The 5,888-nt window shown below is 39.8% G+C and overlaps 1 long non-coding RNA gene across 1 annotated transcript; it reads right to left on the bottom strand.

Annotated features, from left to right (window-relative positions):
- Positions 1-2,347: 2,347 nt before the first annotated feature.
- On the bottom strand, positions 2,348-3,794 carry LOC123980639. Its single transcript, XR_006827535.1, has 2 exons — positions 3,750-3,794; positions 2,348-3,372 (listed from the first exon to the last, which is right to left on the bottom strand). It is a non-coding gene; the product is annotated as an uncharacterized LOC123980639 (long non-coding RNA).
- Positions 3,795-5,888: the final 2,094 nt, after the last annotated feature.

The following is a 5,888-nucleotide window of genomic DNA, read 5'->3' as shown; positions in this document are numbered from 1 at the left end:
AGTCCAACACGCCCTCAAAAACACCGGCGGAAAAACACTGAGCTGCAGCACAGAGTGACAAGACGTCCACCTGCTGCCTCTCCTCTCCCTTCCAAAAACCGTTAGACACTCCAGACACTCAAAGTTGGTACTGTGATGTAGAGACAGAGCTCAGTTAAAACTTTATTGATGAAAGATACATTTGTTACAGATTAATAACTCACCACTCTGAAACTCTTGCTCCAGTCTATTTTGCCAAGCTGGTAAGGGGAACATATAGCTGAACCGAAGCCGTGTTTACCGACTTCTCACTCTGCTTCTGATTGGCTAGTCCTTAATTAGGAACTGCGCATGTGCAACTCCCAACAAAGATTATGTAGAAACAAGATGTATCACTCCATAGCTAAAACGAAGCCTTCAACTCACAGGGTGAAAAGAAAAGCTGCAACAATGTGCAGTATGATAAAAAATGTGGTGTTTTTGGAAAATGAAGCCATGTAAACCTGTTCTGGTACAACCACAAAATAAAATGATGAACCTGAAAATTAGCATAATATGACCTCTTTAACATAGTTAGCTGGCCAGCTAATGCTACGAAGCTAACATAGTAAACATAGCAAACATAGCTAAGGCTATATGTAAATTACATAAGTTATGCAACCGATGTAACTCCAACAGCCTAAATCAACTGAGTAAACAGGGCCCTCATGTGAGTGTCCACAAAGATAGGGGAGAGCCGGGACGAATGAAACACTTTTCAGATATACATCATTTTAAAATATAACATTACAGACAGAAATCATTTGTTGTGGTCGTCAACCACTCACGTGTGTTGTATCAATACCAGGTGTTATCTTGTTAAAATGTGGAACGACTTCAGTATAATATCACTTTGAAGGAAAGGTGCGCATTGTTTCATTCGTCCCTACTGTGCGGGACGGATGAAACACAGGGGTGGGAATGAAGAAACACAACAACATACATTTAAATAGTTTATGTTATTCTTGTTTTTATTTAGAAAGCTTGACACTATCCTGCTTAATATGTAATTGCAAACTCATTATGTCCTTTTTCTTAATAAAAAATAGTAGAAATACAATTTAGCTAGCTAACTAGAAAATCTAACAGCTAATGCACATTTAGATCAGATATCGGCTGCCCTTTTTATGTACATCTGCAGCCTGTTTTCCTGGTCTACTGTGAAGATCCTGTTATTTGGCTGTGAGCATCCTGGTGGTCCAGCCTGCAGCCTAGTGGACTCTGTCCCCCTCCCGCCGTATCTAAATAGGGTAGAATGGCTGCGTGTCGGGACGAATGAATCACCTGTTTCAATCGTCCCAACAGCGACTCTTGATGTTTAAACTTCACTAGCTTCTAAACTGTAAAACTTTGACATTTAAAACTTCAGGATATGTTAAAGTACTAACTAATCTTTTATCTAATCATGACCATGGCACATGGAACAATAAACACAACTCATCATTCAAAACAAAAGATCGCTTGAGTGAATTTACTTTCTGTGATTGAAAACAGCTTCTTTCATATAACTCGTGAAAGTGTGACGTATCCACCTGATTTTTCCCTGTTCTGTTAAGTACTGTGTGGACTGTATGTGCTGAGGTAGTTTGGCATATCAGACTTATATGGGCTCCGAGAAAATCGCTGTGTTTTAATCGTTCCGGCTCTCCCCTACTAGAATAAATAGTCATGGAGGGAACCATAGAGTGCTTTTGTACAAGTAACATATGTTTGTGTGATACCCCTGGTGGCAATTTAGCAATATCTGCAACCTGTCGACTTTTTTGCAATAAAAAAAAGTCGAAACAGTCATACTGAATGTCCTTGTGTCTTACACAATGAAATCTTGAATGTGATAGGTTATAAAATATTCTAAAAATATAAATGATGATGAAAGCTTTATTTGGTGAACAGTACAACCAAGGGGAATGACACAACAGCCTTGTTTTCTTTTAGGGAGCCCCTTAAATCAGCAAAGTCAGGCTAAGTCAGCAACCGGCTATCTTAGCACAAAGACTGAAAATAAGGGAAAACAGCTAGCCTGGCAATGCCTAAAGGTCACAAAATCCAGCACATCTAATGCTCACTGATCACCATGTTATGTATTGTTTGGAGCAGTTGCAAGGCAACCAACGGAGACTTCAAAACAGATCAACAGAAAAAAAAAACCCGACATCTTTTTTTCTCTAATTTTTAACTCATAAGGTCAATTAAAATGTCAAACTATATCCTTTAAAAAAAAAAAATTGGAAAGGCTTCTGACGCAGCAGTAGTGTTGCCATGCAACTTGCTGCATCCTTAAATTTTTATTTGTAGCCTACTAATGAGAGAAGCACAAAAAAGGAGTGTATGTAGTACAATACAGTAGTGTGATATTTAATTAGTGTTATATTGTAAAGTACAGCCAAAAATTACAATATAGGCTACTGATTTAATAATGGGGCCTATTGGCTGAAACATCAAGTCTGCTGACGTGACAAGTATAAACAAACATTGTGGTTAGCTTGTTCATGTTTTGGTAGGCTGAGCCTACACACTGACATAAATCGGAAGAGACAGGCATCAGAAACACAGCGGCAGGAGTTTTTCGCCTGGTGCTTAGACAAGAAGAGGTGATGATGACCACGATAAAGGTTTACCTACTTATATGCACTGTCGGTGAGTCTGTGAAAGAAACGTGTGGTTTATTTTGTTTGCTTTGAAATGACATCCTGATAGGGTGTGTTGCTACCACATTCTTAAGATGTGGATTTTAGTTGAATCTGGTAAATTTGAAAACAAGTTATATTGTGATCTTTCTCCAATCAGCTTCACTTCATACTGAATACCAAGCAAAACCAATTCCTGTCAAGAAATGAAAGCAGTTCAGCATGTTGTGCCCCATTTAACCCTTCAGTATTGTTTTTTTCTTGTCTCTTTTTACATGCACTAACCACAATTTCAATATCTGTTCAGCCAATCCTCTTTGACTTATTAACTTTCATTTTATAACCAGCACAGAAAACATCTTAAAGGTAATCTATTGCTGTAAATGGGAGTCTACCGAACAATCAGAACACTAATGTAGTAGGGATGGAAATGTGAAGAAAGTAAACTGAAGCTATAACATCTTCTCATTTCTGTCTTTATTCAAATGTTCTTTACCCTCGCCGTCACTGGTTTATAAACTTCATGATGCCATGCGGCTTAAGTGCATGTCTCTCTCCTTTACAACACATACTGGAGATTTTGCACTGATGCCGGGAATGAGGAAGTTTACTTTGCGTCGTGGCCACAGACAACGAAAGGTTTTTGATTTGCCGTCATACAGGATGCTAGTCAATACAGTAGTTCTTCTCAGCGGTTGAACCACACGTTACCTTCAGCTCACGTAGACTGTGAGGAAATAATTTGAAACACATTATACAGAACCCAAGATGTGTAGCACTCAATGAAACTGCTGTGCAATAGGCTTCTACAAGGCAAATAGTTTGTTTTAGTGACTCATCATACAAAGTATACAAGTTAATTGAATGCCTTTTCTCATGGTCCATAGTGCTAAAAACAAGATAACATTAAACAATTAACAAGATAAAAATTGACAGTAGTGTTAGGCTCAGGTAAGGACAAGGAGTATTAACAGTAACAGTATGTACAGTGTGGAATTGTCACAACCACCTGAATCCATAAAAAGCCATAATGAGAAACTAAACCAAAATTCAACACAGGTAATCCACAAAACACCAAGAGCAGAAAATAGAAAGACGAAATACTTGGCAAGACTGGGAGACGGCAGCCACGACTGACAGGGAGTAACACCAACAATGACCGGACAAGGGCTGAACAGAAAGACCACACATATATACCAGGGATAACGAGCAGGGCGGGAGCAACACAGGTGACAGACATGAGGCTAACGAGGCAGGCAGAGAGACAGCAGGAAAACAGAGAGGCAGGCAGGCAGAGACAACATGGGGTAACAGAGAGAACACTTAGACAAGCAGACATGGGTGAATAACCAAGAATGCACAAGTACGAGCTAAACATAACCAGTAAAGGAACAAGGGAATACACAAGACAAAACAGGGAACACAAGACCAGGAGTAAACACAAAAGATATTAACTAATGTACAGGACTAGGAACTGACTGAACAAGACTACACAGAGAAACACAGAACCAAAAACAGACTTAACCACGAAGACATGAACACAAAAACCACATTCCTAACAAGCAGTGTGTGGTCAGGGGCGAGGGTAGTTGGGGGTGCAGCAGAATCTACAAGACAAGTTTCTTTGTGTGTGTGTGTGTGTGTGTTGTCAGGGAAAATAATTCCTTCCCAAAGAATACGGAGTCAAATAGATGTGTTGAATAATTTCTTTATGTAACGTGGCCATGGAGAGAACGCACGGTTACTCTCCCAAACTCAGCATTTCCTCTCCTTAAGTACAGAAGTACAAAGCAAACAACAGCCAGCAAATGGTAGATGAAGGATGAACAAATGGCAGAGAATAAGCATACACTCAAAAACTCTTCCTGAGCTAAGAAAGGAAATGCAAATGTATGTGGCATCAGATGTCTCTTGATTGGTCTATGTTAAAACTCTCACCTACATGCCAGCAGATGTTTATTGTAAACCAGACAACCTTTTGCTTATGGACAAAAACCCTGTGACCAATGCTAATTTCTCACAAGTTAATTACAGTGAAATCCTAAAAATCAGCAACTTATAATGTATTTCTCACAGTGTGTAAGGTGAGGTGCAGAGAGAGGTGGGGGTGGAGGCATGTGCTTGTCACTCATGCAGTGGATGGCAACAGGGAGTTCAAAAGTCTGACAGGCAGGAAGCTCCTGGTTCCAAAGGTGAAAGTCCCATTCACTTTGCCCAAAGTGACAACCCACGCACACTTAATGCAGTGATTCATGATGTTAAGTACAACACGATGTAGCTTTAGTCAAGTCCAATGTAATGGATGAGCAAAAGCAGGCTCTGTTAAGAAGTCAGAGGCCCCTGGGCACAATGTCTTGTAGGGCCCCCACCCGCCGACCCCACACACGTGCGCACAATCAAGATTTTGAATTATAGGGTATTATTTGTTGGAAACACCTCTAGTCTATCCGGAACCAATTTATAGGCCTGGCGATATTATCAGCAGATATGAGCTAACTACATTTAAATTAGTATCAGCATTTATTTATTTAACATACTGTATATTCCCAGCTTTTCTTTTGTTTTGTTTTTTATTTGTTACGTGTGCCATTAATTGGGCTGTAGAGAGTTCGTTGGGGGGCGCTGTTTCACTGGAGCGAAAAAGGCGATCTTTGTGCAAGCTCCGTGAGGTGTCTTTTTAACTTCAATATAAGATTTTGACGCCCGGTATTCGTCAGATAATCATGCTTATCATGCTTACCCTCCTCTCTGCCAGCTTTAGTGTACACCTCACTCTCTGCTCCTTCTGCTGGTTTTACTAAAAATGAAATTGTGAAGTCAACCATCAAAATCTGGACGCAGATACGACGTCATTTTGGCTGGTGGTCCCTCCTCCTGCAACTTGTCTCCCGCTTCTCACATCCATATGTTCTGGTCTTGTGCTAAGCGTCACTTATTTTCAATACTATCTCGGAATGCCTCAACAACACTATTGCTCCTTGTCTACTATTCTTCCTTAAATTAGAGAAAATAAAATTCTCATTATGGGGCTCCACAGATACTTTTTGTAGAGTATGGACTTTCTTCACTGACCACATTAGGAATAAAATACAATCACAGATGCCCGCTGTTCCATAGATAGTAGGAAAGGAAATGCTTAAACATCAGCCATGCACACTTATTTCATTACAATTATCTCTGCCTTGCTTTTTATTTTTCTTCTCTACAATTGCACTCTGGATTAGTCTTTTTTCCATCTCTTGT

This window comes from Micropterus dolomieu, linkage group LG12, assembly GCF_021292245.1.
Source record: "Micropterus dolomieu isolate WLL.071019.BEF.003 ecotype Adirondacks linkage group LG12, ASM2129224v1, whole genome shotgun sequence".
Classification (NCBI taxonomy): Eukaryota; Metazoa; Chordata; class Actinopteri; order Centrarchiformes; family Centrarchidae; genus Micropterus; species Micropterus dolomieu.
Note: the sequence above shows the minus strand (reverse complement) of the source record. Positions and strands in the feature narration are given on the sequence as shown.